Genomic DNA, 10,895 nt, shown 5'->3' with positions numbered 1-10,895 from the left:
GGCAAATGGACTACGGAAGCCAAGAGGGGCCCGTCCGCGCCAAAACCCAAAACGCGCTGCGGCCTCCAGGGACACAGGGGACACAAGTGGCTGTGTGGCTTGCAGTGCCCGACCAGAGGGAGGGAGGTTGTCTGGCTGCAGAGGCACAGTCGGTGTCAGCCCTTCGGGGAACTGCCCGTGGATGCTTCGGGAATGGGGGCTGCCAACTCAGAACCCCCGTTCCCTGTGGCTGCAGCCAGCCAGGGGGCTCCAGGGTCAGGCGCGCCCGCGGGCCTGGGGGGCTTCTTGCCTGTGTGCAGGGCTTCTACGCACAAGGTGGCACCTCATCCCGGCCCAAGGGTGGTGGCAGGAACCCAGGAGGCGCTCGGGGACTCAGCAGGGCCCGCCCCTGGGGCCAGGGGTCTGGCAGGCTCCGGGGGCAAATGGACTACGGAAGCCGAGAGGGGCCCGTCCGCGCCAAAACCCAAAACGCGCTGCGGCCTCCAGGGACACAGGGGACACAAGTGGCTGTGTGGCTTGCAGTGCCCGACCAGAGGGAGGGAGGTTGTCTGGCTGCTGAGGCGCAGCCGGTGTCAGCCCTTCGGGGAACTGCCCGTGGATGCTTCGGGAATGGGGGCTGCCAACTCAGAACCCCCGTTCCCTGTGGCTGCAGCCAGCCAGGGGGCTCCAGGGTCGGGCGCGCCCGCGGGCCTGGGGGGCTTCTTGCCTGTGTGCAGGGCTTCTACGCACAAGGTGGCACCTCATCCCGGCCCAAGGGTGGTGGCAGGAACTCAGGAGGCGCTCAGGGACTCAGCAGGGCCCGCCTCTGGGGCCAGGGGTCTGGCAGGCTCCGGGGCAAATGGACTACGGAAGCCGAGAGGGGCCCGTCCGCGCCAAAACCCAAAACGCGCTGCGGCCTCCAGGGACAAAGGGGACACAAGTGGCTGTGTGGCTTGCAGTGCCCGACCAGAGGGAGGGAGGTTGTCTGGCTGCTGAGGCGCAGCCGGTGTCAGCCCTTCGGGGAACTGCCCGTGGATGCTTCGGGAATGGGGGCTGCCAACTCAGAACCCCCGTTCCCTGTGGCTGCAGCCAGCCAGGGGGCTCCAGGGTCGGGCGCGCCCGCGGGCCTGGGGGGCTTCTTGCCTGTGTGCAGGGCTTCTACGCACAAGCTGGCACCACATCCCGGCCCAAGGGTGGTGGCAGTAACTCAGGAGGCACTCACGGACTCAGCAGGGCCCGCCCCTGGGGCAAGGGGTCTGGCAGGCTCCGGGGCAAATGGACTACGGAAGCCGAGAGGGGCCCGTCCGCGCCAAAACGCAAAACGCGCTGCGGCCTCCAGGGACACAGGGGACACAAGTGGCTGTGTGGCTTGCAGTGCCCGACCAGAGGGAGGGAGGTTGTCTGGCTGCTGAGGCGCAGCCGGTGTCAGCCCTTCGGGGAACTGCCCATGGATGCTTCGGGAATGGGGGCTGCCAACTCAGAACCCCCGTTCCCTGTGGCTGCAGCCAGCCAGGGGGCTCCAGGGTCGGGCGCGCCCGCGGGCCTGGGGGGCTTCTTGCCTGTGTGCAGGGCTTCTACGCACAAGGTGGCACCTCATCCCGGCCCAAGGGTGGTGGCAGGAACCCAGGAGGCGCTCGGGGACTCAGCAGGGCCCGCCCCTGGGGCCAGGGGTCTGGCAGGCTCCGGGGCAAATGGACTACGGAAGCCGAGAGGGGCCCGTCCGCGCCAAAACCCAAAACGCGCTGCGGCCTCCAGGGACACAGGGGACACAAGTGGCTGTGTGGCTTGCAGTGCCCGACCAGAGGGAGGGAGGTTGTCTGGCTGCAGAGGCACAGCCGGTGTCAGCCCTTCGGGGAACTGCCCGTGGATGCTTCGGGAATGGGGGCTGCCAACTCAGAACCCCTGTTCCCTGTGGCTGCAGCCAGGCAGGGGGCTCCAGGGTCGGGCGCGCCCGCGGGCCTGTGGGGCTTCTTGCCTGTGTGCAGGGCTTCTACGCACAAGGTGGCACCTCATCCCGGCCCAAGGGTGGTGGCAGGAACCCAGGAGGCGCTCGGGGACTCAGCAGGGCCCGCCCCTGGGGCCAGGGGTCTGGTAGGCTCCGGGGGCAAATGGACTACGGAAGCCGAGAGGGGCCCGTCCGCGCCAAAACCCAAAACGCGCTGCGGCCTCCAGGGACACAGGGGACACAAGTGGCTGTGTGGCTTGCAGTGCCCGACCGGAGGGAGGGAGGTTGTCTGGCTGCTGAGGCGCAGCCGGTGTCAGCCCTTCGGGGAACTGCCCGTGGATGCTTCGGGAATGGGGGCTGCCAACTCAGAACCCCCGTTCCCTGTGGCTGCAGCCAGCCAGGGGGCTCCAGGGTCGGGCGCGCCCGCGGGCCTGGGGGGCTTCTTGCCTGTGTGCAGGGCTTCTACGCACAAGGTGGCACCTCATCCCGGCCCAAGGGTGGTGGCAGGAACCCAGGAGGCGCTCGGGGACTCAGCAGGGCCCGCCTCTGGGGCCAGGGGTCTGGCAGGCTCCGGGGCAAATGGACTACGGAAGCCGAGAGGGGCCCGTCCGCGCCAAAACCCAAAACGCGCTGCGGCCTCCAGGGACAAAGGGGACACAAGTGGCTGTGTGGCTTGCAGTGCCCGACCAGAGGGAGGGAGGTTGTCTGGCTGCTGAGGCGCAGCCGGTGTCAGCCCTTCGGGGAACTGCCCGTGGATGCTTCGGGAATGGGGGCTGCCAACTCAGAACCCCCGTTCCCTGTGGCTGCAGCCAGCCAGGGGGCTCCAGGGTCGGGCGCGCCCGCGGGCCTGGGGGGCTTCTTGCCTGCGTGCAGGGCTTCTACGCACAAGGTGGCACCACATCCCGGCCCAAGGGTGGTGGCAGGAACTCAGGAGGCACTCAGGGACTCAGCAGGGCCCGCCCCTGGGGCAAGGGGTCTGGCAGGCTCCGGGGCAAATGGACTACGGAAGCCGAGAGGGGCCCGTCCGCGCCAAAACCCAAAACGCGCTGCGGCCTCCAGGGACACAGGGGACACAAGTGGCTGTGTGGCTTGCAGTGCCCGACCAGAGGGAGGGAGGTTGTCTGGCTGCTGAGGCGCAGCCGGTGTCAGCCCTTCGGGGAACTGCCCGTGGATGCTTCGGGAATGGGGGCTGCCAACTCAGTACCCCCGTTCCCTGTGGCTGCAGCCAGCCAGGGGGCTCCAGGGTCGGGCGCGCCCGCGGGCCTGGGGGGCTTCTTGCCTGTGTGCAGGGCTTCTACGCACAAGGTGGCACCTCATCCCGGCCCAAGGGTGGTGGCAGGAACTGAGGAGGCGCTCGGGGACTCAGCAGGGCCCGCCTCTGGGGCCAGGGGTCTGGCAGGCTCCGGGGCAAATGGACTACGGAAGCCGAGAGGGGCCCGTCCGCGCCAAAACCCAAAATGCGCTGCGGCCTCCAGGGACAAAGGGGACACAAGTGGCTGTGTGGCTTGCAGTGCCCGACCAGAGGGAGGGAGGTTGTCTGGCTGCTGAGGCGCAGCCGGTGTCAGTCCTTCGGGGAACTGCCCGTGGATGCTTCGGGAATGGGGGCTGCCAACTCAGAACCCCCGTTCCCTGTGGCTGCAGCCAGCCAGGGGGCTCCAGGGTCGGGCGCGCCCGCGGGCCTGGGGGGCTTCTTGCCTGTGTGCAGGGCTTCTACGCACAAGGTGGCACCTCATCCCGGCCCAAGGGTGGTGGCAGGAACCCAGGAGGCGCTCGGGGACTCAGCAGGGCCCGCCCCTGGGGCCAGGGGTCTGGCAAGCTCCGGGGGCAAATGGACTACGGAAGCCGAGAGGGGCCCGTCCGCGCCAAAACCCAAAATGCGCTGCGGCCTCCAGGGACACAGGGGACACAAGTGGCTGTGTGGCTTGCAGTGCCCGACCAGAGGGAGGGAGGTTGTCTGGCTGCTGAGGCGCAGCCGGTGTCAGCCGTTCAGGGAATTGCCCTTGGATGCTTCGGGAATGGGGGCTGCCAACTCAGAACCCCCGTTCCCTGTGGCTGCAGCCAGCCAGGGGGCTCCAGTGTCGGGCGCGTCCGCGGGCCTAGGGGCTTCTTGCCTGTGTGCAGGGCTTCTACGCACAAGGTGGCACCACATCCCGGCCCAAGGGTGGTGGCAGGAACTCAGGAGGCACTCAGGGACTCAGCAGGGCCCGCCCCTGGGGCAAGGGGTCTGGCAGGCTCCGGGGCAAATGGACTACGGAAGCCGAGAGGGGCCCGTCCGCGCCAAAACCCAAAACGCGCTGCGGCCTCCAGGGACACAGGGGACACAAGTGGCTGTGTGGCTTGCAGTGCCCGACCAGAGGGAGGGAGGTTGTCTGGCTGCAGAGGCACAGCCGGTGTCAGCCCTTCTGGGAACTGCCCGTGGATGCTTCGGGAATGGGGGCTGCCAACTCAGAACCCCCGTTCCCTGTGGCTGCAGCCAGCCAGGGGGCTCCAGGGTCGGGCGCGCCCGCGGGCCTGGGGGGCTTCTTGCCTGTGTGCAGGGCTTCTACGCACAAGGTGGCACCTCATCCCGGCCCAAGGGTGGTGGCAGGAACCCAGGAGGCGCTCGGGGACTCAGCAGGGCCCGCCCCTGGGGCCAGGGGTCAGGAAGGCTCCGGGGGCAAATGGACTACGGAAGCCGAGAGGGGCCCGTCCGCGCCAAAACCCAAAACGCGCTGCGGCCTCCAGGGACACAGGGGACACAAGTGGCTGTGTGGCTTGCAGTGCCCGACCAGAGGGAGGGAGGTTGTCTGGCTGCTGAGGCGCAGCCGGTGTCAGCCCTTCGGGGAACTGCCCGTGGATGCTTCGGGATTGGGGGCTGCCAACTCAGAACCCCCGTTCCCTGTGGCTGCAGCCAGCCAGGGGGCTCCAGGGTCGGGCGCGCCCGCGGGCCTGGGGGGCTTCTTGCCTGTGTGCAGGGCTTCTACGCACAAGGTGGCACCACATCCCAGCCCAAGGGTGGTGGCAGGAACTCAGGAGGCACTCAGGGACTCAGCAGGGCCCGCCCCTGGGGCAAGGGGTCTGGCAGGCTCCGGGGCAAATGGACTACGGAAGCCGAGAGGGGCCCGTCCGCGCCAAAACCCAAAACGCGCTGCGGCCTCCAGGGACACAGGGGACACAAGTGGCTGTGTGGCTTGCAGTGCCCGACCAGAGGGAGGGAGGTTGTCTGGCTGCTGAGGCGCAGCCGGTGTCAGCCCTTCGGGGAACTGCCCGTGGATGCTTCGGGAATGGGGGCTGCCAACTCAGAACCCCCGTTCCCTGTGGCTGCAGCCAGCCAGGGGGCTCCAGGGTGGGCGCGCCCGCGGGCCTGGGGGGCTTCTTGCCTGTGTGCAGGGCTTCTACGCACAAGGTGGCACCTCATCCCGGCCCAAGGGTGGTGGCAGGAACTCAGGAGGCGCTCGGGGACTCAGCAGGGCCCGCCTCTGGGGCCAGGGGTCTGGCAGGCTCCGGGGCAAATGGACTACGGAAGCCGAGAGGGGCCCGTCCGCGCCAAAACCCAAAACGCGCTGCGGCCTCCAGGGACAAAGGGGACACAAGTGGCTGCGTGGCTTGCAGTGCCCAACCAGAGGGAGGGAGGTTGTCTGGCTGCTGAGGCGCAGCCGGTGTCAGCCCTTCGGGGAGCTGCCCGTGGATGCTTCGGGAATGGGGGCTGCCAACTCAGAACCCCCGTTCCCTGTGGCTGCAGCCAGCCAGGGGGCTCCAGGGTCGGGCGCGCCCGCGGGCCTGGGGGGCTTCTTGCCTGTGTGCAGGGCTTCTACGCACAAGCTGGCACCACATCCCGGCCCAAGGGTGGTGGCAGGAACTCAGGAGGCACTCACGGACTCAGCAGGGCCCGCCCCTGGGGCAAGGGGTCTGGCAGGCTCCGGGGCAAATGGACTACGGAAGCCGAGAGGGGCCCGTCCGCGCCAAAACCCAAAACGCGCTGCGGCCTCCAGGGACACAGGGGACACAAGTGGCTGTGTGGCTTGCAGTGCCCGACCAGAGGGAGGGAGGTTGTCTGGCTGCTGAGGCGCAGCCGGTGTCAGCCCTTCGGGGAACTGCCCATGGATGCTTCGGGAATGGGGGCTGCCAACTCAGAACCCCCGTTCCCTGTGGCTGCAGCCAGCCAGGGGGCTCCAGGGTCGGGCGCGCCCGCGGGCCTGGGGGGCTTCTTGCCTGTGTGCAGGGCTTCTACGCACAAGGTGGCACCTCATCCCGGCCCAAGGGTGGTGGCAGGAACCCAGGAGGCGCTCGGGGACTCAGCAGGGCCCGCCCCTGGGGCCAGGGGTCTGGCAGGCTCCGGGGCAAATGGACTACGGAAGCCGAGAGGGGCCCGTCCGCGCCAAAACCCAAAACGCGCTGCGGCTTCCAGGGACACAGGGGACACAAGTGGCTGTGTGGCTTGCAGTGCCCGACCAGAGGGAGGGAGGTTGTCTGGCTGCAGAGGCACAGCCGGTGTCAGCCCTTCGGGGAACTGCCCGTGGATGCTTCGGGAATGGGGGCTGCCAACTCAGAACCCCTGTTCCCTGTGGCTGCAGCCAGGCAGGGGGCTCCAGGGTCGGGCGTGCCCGCGGGCCTGGGGGGCTTCTTGCCTGTGTGCAGGGCTTCTACGCACAAGGTGGCACCTCATCCCGGCCCAAGGGTGGTGGCAGGAACTGAGGAGGCGCTCGGGGACTCAGCAGGGCCCGCCTCTGGGGCCAGGGGTCTGGCAGGCTCCGGGGCAAATGGACTACGGAAGCCGAGAGGGGCCCGTCCGCGCCAAAACCCAAAACGCGCTGCGGCCTCCAGGGACAAAGGGGACACAAGTGGCTGTGTGGCTTGCAGTGCCGACCAGAGGGAGGGAGGTTGTCTGGCTGCTGAGGCGCAGCCGGTGTCAGCCCTTCGGGGAACTGCCCATGGATGCTTTGGGAATGGGGGCTGCCAACTCAGAACCCCCGTTCCCTGTGGCTGCAGCCAGCCAGGGGGCTCCAGGGTCGGGCGCGCCCGCGGGCCTGGGGGGCTTCTTGCCTGTGTGCAGGGCTTCTACGCACAAGGTGGCACCTCATCCCGGCCCAAGGGTGGTGGCAGGAACCCAGGAGGCGCTCGGGGACTCAGCAGGGCCCGACCCTGGGGCCAGGGGTCTGGCAGGCTCCGGGGGCAAATGGACTACGGAAGCCAAGAGGGGCCCGTCCGCGCCAAAACCCAAAACGCGCTGCGGCCTCCAGGGACACAGGGGACACAAGTGGCTGTGTGGCTTGCAGTGCCCGACCAGAGGGAGGGAGGTTGTCTGGCTGCAGAGGCACAGTCGGTGTCAGCCCTTCGGGGAACTGCCCGTGGATGCTTCGGGAATGGGGGCTGCCAACTCAGAACCCCCGTTCCCTGTGGCTGCAGCCAGCCAGGGGGCTCCAGGGTCAGGCGCGCCCGCGGGCCTGGGGGGCTTCTTGCCTGTGTGCAGGGCTTCTACGCACAAGGTGGCACCTCATCCCGGCCCAAGGGTGGTGGCAGGAACCCAGGAGGCGCTCGGGGACTCAGCAGGGCCCGCCCCTGGGGCCAGGGGTGTGGCAGGCTCCGGGGGCAAATGGACTACGGAAGCCGAGAGGGGCCCGTCCGCGCCAAAACCCAAAACGCGCTGCGGCCTCCAGGGACACAGGGGACACAAGTGGCTGTGTGGCTTGCAGTGCCCGACCAGAGGGAGGGAGGTTGTCTGGCTGCTGAGGCGCAGCCGGTGTCAGCCCTTCGGGGAACTGCCCGTGGATGCTTCGGGAATGGGGGCTGCCAACTCAGAACCCCCGTTCCCTGTGGCTGCAGCCAGCCAGGGGGCTCCAGGGTCGGGCGCGCCCGCGGGCCTGGGGGGCTTCTTGCCTGTGTGCAGGGCTTCTACGCACAAGGTGGCACCTCATCCCGGCCCAAGGGTGGTGGCAGGAACTCAGGAGGCGCTCAGGGACTCAGCAGGGCCCGCCTCTGGGGCCAGGGGTCTGGCAGGCTCCGGGGCAAATGGACTACGGAAGCCGAGAGGGGCCCGTCCGCGCCAAAACCCAAAACGCGCTGCGGCCTCCAGGGACAAAGGGGACACAAGTGGCTGTGTGGCTTGCAGTGCCCGACCAGAGGGAGGGAGGTTGTCTGGCTGCTGAGGCGCAGCCGGTGTCAGCCCTTCGGGGAACTGCCCGTGGATGCTTCGGGAATGGGGGCTGCCAACTCAGAACCCCCGTTCCCTGTGGCTGCAGCCAGCCAGGGGGCTCCAGGGTCGGGCGCGCCCGCGGGCCTGGGGGGCTTCTTGCCTGTGTGCAGGGCTTCTACGCACAAGGTGGCACCTCATCCCGGCCCAAGGGTGGTGGCAGGAACCCAGGAGGCGCTCGGGGACTCAGCAGGGCCCGCCCCTGGGGCCAGGGGTCTGGCAGGCTCCGGGGCAAATGGACTACGGAAGCCGAGAGGGGCCCGTCCGCGCCAAAACCCAAAACGCGCTGCGGCCTCCAGGGACACAGGGGACACAAGTGGCTGTGTGGCTTGCAGTGCCCGACCAGAGGGAGGGAGGTTGTCTGGCTGCAGAGGCACAGCCGGTGTCAGCCCTTCGGGGAACTGCCCGTGGATGCTTCGGGAATGGGGGCTGCCAACTCAGAACCCCTGTTCCCTGTGGCTGCAGCCAGGCAGGGGGCTCCAGGGTCGGGCGCACCCGCGGGCCTGGGGGGCTTCTTGCCTGTGTGCAGGGTTTCTACGCACAAGGTGGCACCTCATCCCGGCCCAAGGGTGGTGGCAGGAACCCAGGAGGCGCTCGGGGACTCAGCAGGGCCCGCCCCTGGGGCCAGGGGTCTGGTAGGCTCCGGGGGCAAATGGACTACGGAAGCCGAGAGGGGCCCGTCCGCGCCAAAACCCAAAACGCGCTGCGGCCTCCAGGGACACAGGGGACACAAGTGGCTGTGTGGCTTGCAGTGCCCGACCGGAGGGAGGGAGGTTGTCTGGCTGCTGAGGCGCAGCCGGTGTCAGCCCTTCGGGGAACTGCCCGTGGATGCTTCGGGAATGGGGGCTGCCAACTCAGAACCCCCGTTCCCTGTGGCTGCAGCCAGCCAGGGGGCTCCAGGGTCGGGCGCGCCCGCGGGCCTGGGGGGCTCTCTTGCCTGTGTGCAGGGCTTCTACGCACAAGGTGGCACCTCATCCCGGCCCAAGGGTGGTGGCAGGAACCCAGGAGGCGCTCGGGGACTCAGCAGGGCCCGCCTCTGGGGCCAGGGGTCTGGCAGGCTCCGGGGCAAATGGACTACGGAAGCCGAGAGGGGCCCGTCCGCGCCAAAACCCAAAACGCGCTGCGGCCTCCAGGGACAAAGGGGACACAAGTGGCTGTGTGGCTTGCAGTGCCCGACCAGAGGGAGGGAGGTTGTCTGGCTGCTGAGGCGCAGCCGGTGTCAGCCCTTCGGGGAACTGCCCGTGGATGCTTCGGGAATGGGGGCTGCCAACTCAGAACCCCCGTTCCCTGTGGCTGCAGCCAGCCAGGGGGCTCCAGTGTTGGGCTCCCGCGGGCCTGGGGGGCTTCTTGCCTGTGTGCAGGGCTTCTACGCACAAGGTGGCACCTCATCCCGGCCCAAGGGTGCTGGCAGGAACTCAGGAGGCGCTCGGGGACTCAGCAGGGCCCGCCTCTGGGGCCAGGGTTCTGGCAGGCTCCGGGGCAAATGGACTACGGAAGCCGAGAGGGGCCCGTCCGCGCCAAAAACCCAAAACGCGCTGCGGCCTCCAGGGACAAAGGGGACACAAGTGGCTGTGTGGCTTGCAGTGCCCGACCAGAGGGAGGGAGGTTGTCTGGCTGCTGAGGCGCAGCCGGTGTCAGCCCTTCGGGGAACTGCCCGTGGATGCTTCGGGAATGGGGACTGCCAACTCAGAACCCCCGTTCCCTGTGGCTGCAGCCAGCCAGGGGGCTCCAGGGTCGGGCGCGCCCAGCGGGCCTGGGGGGCTTCTTGCCTGTGTGCAGGGCTTCTACGCACAAGGTGGCACCACATCCCGGCCCAAGGGTGGTGGCAGGAACTCAGGAGGCACTCAGGGACTCAGCAGGGCCCGCCCCTGGGCAAGGGGTCTGGCAGGCTCCGGGGCAAATGGACTACGGAAGCCGAGAGGGGCCCGTCCGCGCCAAAACCCAAAACGCGCTGCGGCCTCCAGGGACACAGGGGACACAAGTGGCTGTGTGGCTTGCAGTGCCCGACCAGAGGGAGGGAGGTTGTCTGGCTGCAGAGGCACAGCCGGTGTCAGCCCTTCAGGGAAATGCCCGTGGATGCTTCGGGAATGGGGGCTGCCAACTCAGAACCCCCGTTCCCTATGGCTGCAGCCAGCCAGGGGGATCCAGGGTCGGGCGCGCCCGCGGGCCTGGGGGGCTTCTTGCCTGTGTGCAGGGCTTCTACGCACAAGGTGGCACCTCATCCCGGCCCAAGGGTGGTGGCAGGAACCCAGGAGGCGCTCGGGGACTCAGCAGGGCCGCCCCTGGGGCCAGGGGTCTGGTAGGCTCCGGGGGCAAATGGACTACGGAAGCCGAGAGGGGCCCGTCCGCGCCAAAACCCAAAACGCGCTGCGGCCTCCAGGGACACAGGGGACACAAGTGGCTGTGTGGCTTGCAGTGCCCGACCAGAGGGAGGGAGGTTGTCTGGCTGCTGAGGCGCAGCCGGTGTCAGCCCTTCGGGGAACTGCCCGTGGATGCTTCGGGAATGGGGGCTGCCAACTCAGAACCCCCGTTCCCTGTGGCTGCAGCCAGCCAGGGGGCTCAGGGTCGGGCGCGCCCGCGGGCCTAGGGGCTTCTTGCCTGTGTGCAGGGCTTCTACGCACAAGGTGGCACCACATCCCGGCCCAAGGGTGGTGGCAGGAACTCAGGAGGCACTCGGGGACTCAGCAGGGCCGCCCCTGGGGCAAGGGGTCTGGCAGGCTCCGGGGCAAATGGACTACGGAAGCTGAGAGGGGCCCGTCCGCGCCAAAACCCCAAACTTGCTGCGGCCTCCAGGGACACAGG

The sequence above is a fragment of the Lepus europaeus genome, unplaced genomic scaffold (genome assembly GCF_033115175.1).
Source record: "Lepus europaeus isolate LE1 unplaced genomic scaffold, mLepTim1.pri SCAFFOLD_34, whole genome shotgun sequence".
In the NCBI taxonomy this organism is placed as follows: domain Eukaryota; kingdom Metazoa; phylum Chordata; class Mammalia; order Lagomorpha; family Leporidae; genus Lepus; species Lepus europaeus.
Note: the sequence above shows the minus strand (reverse complement) of the source record.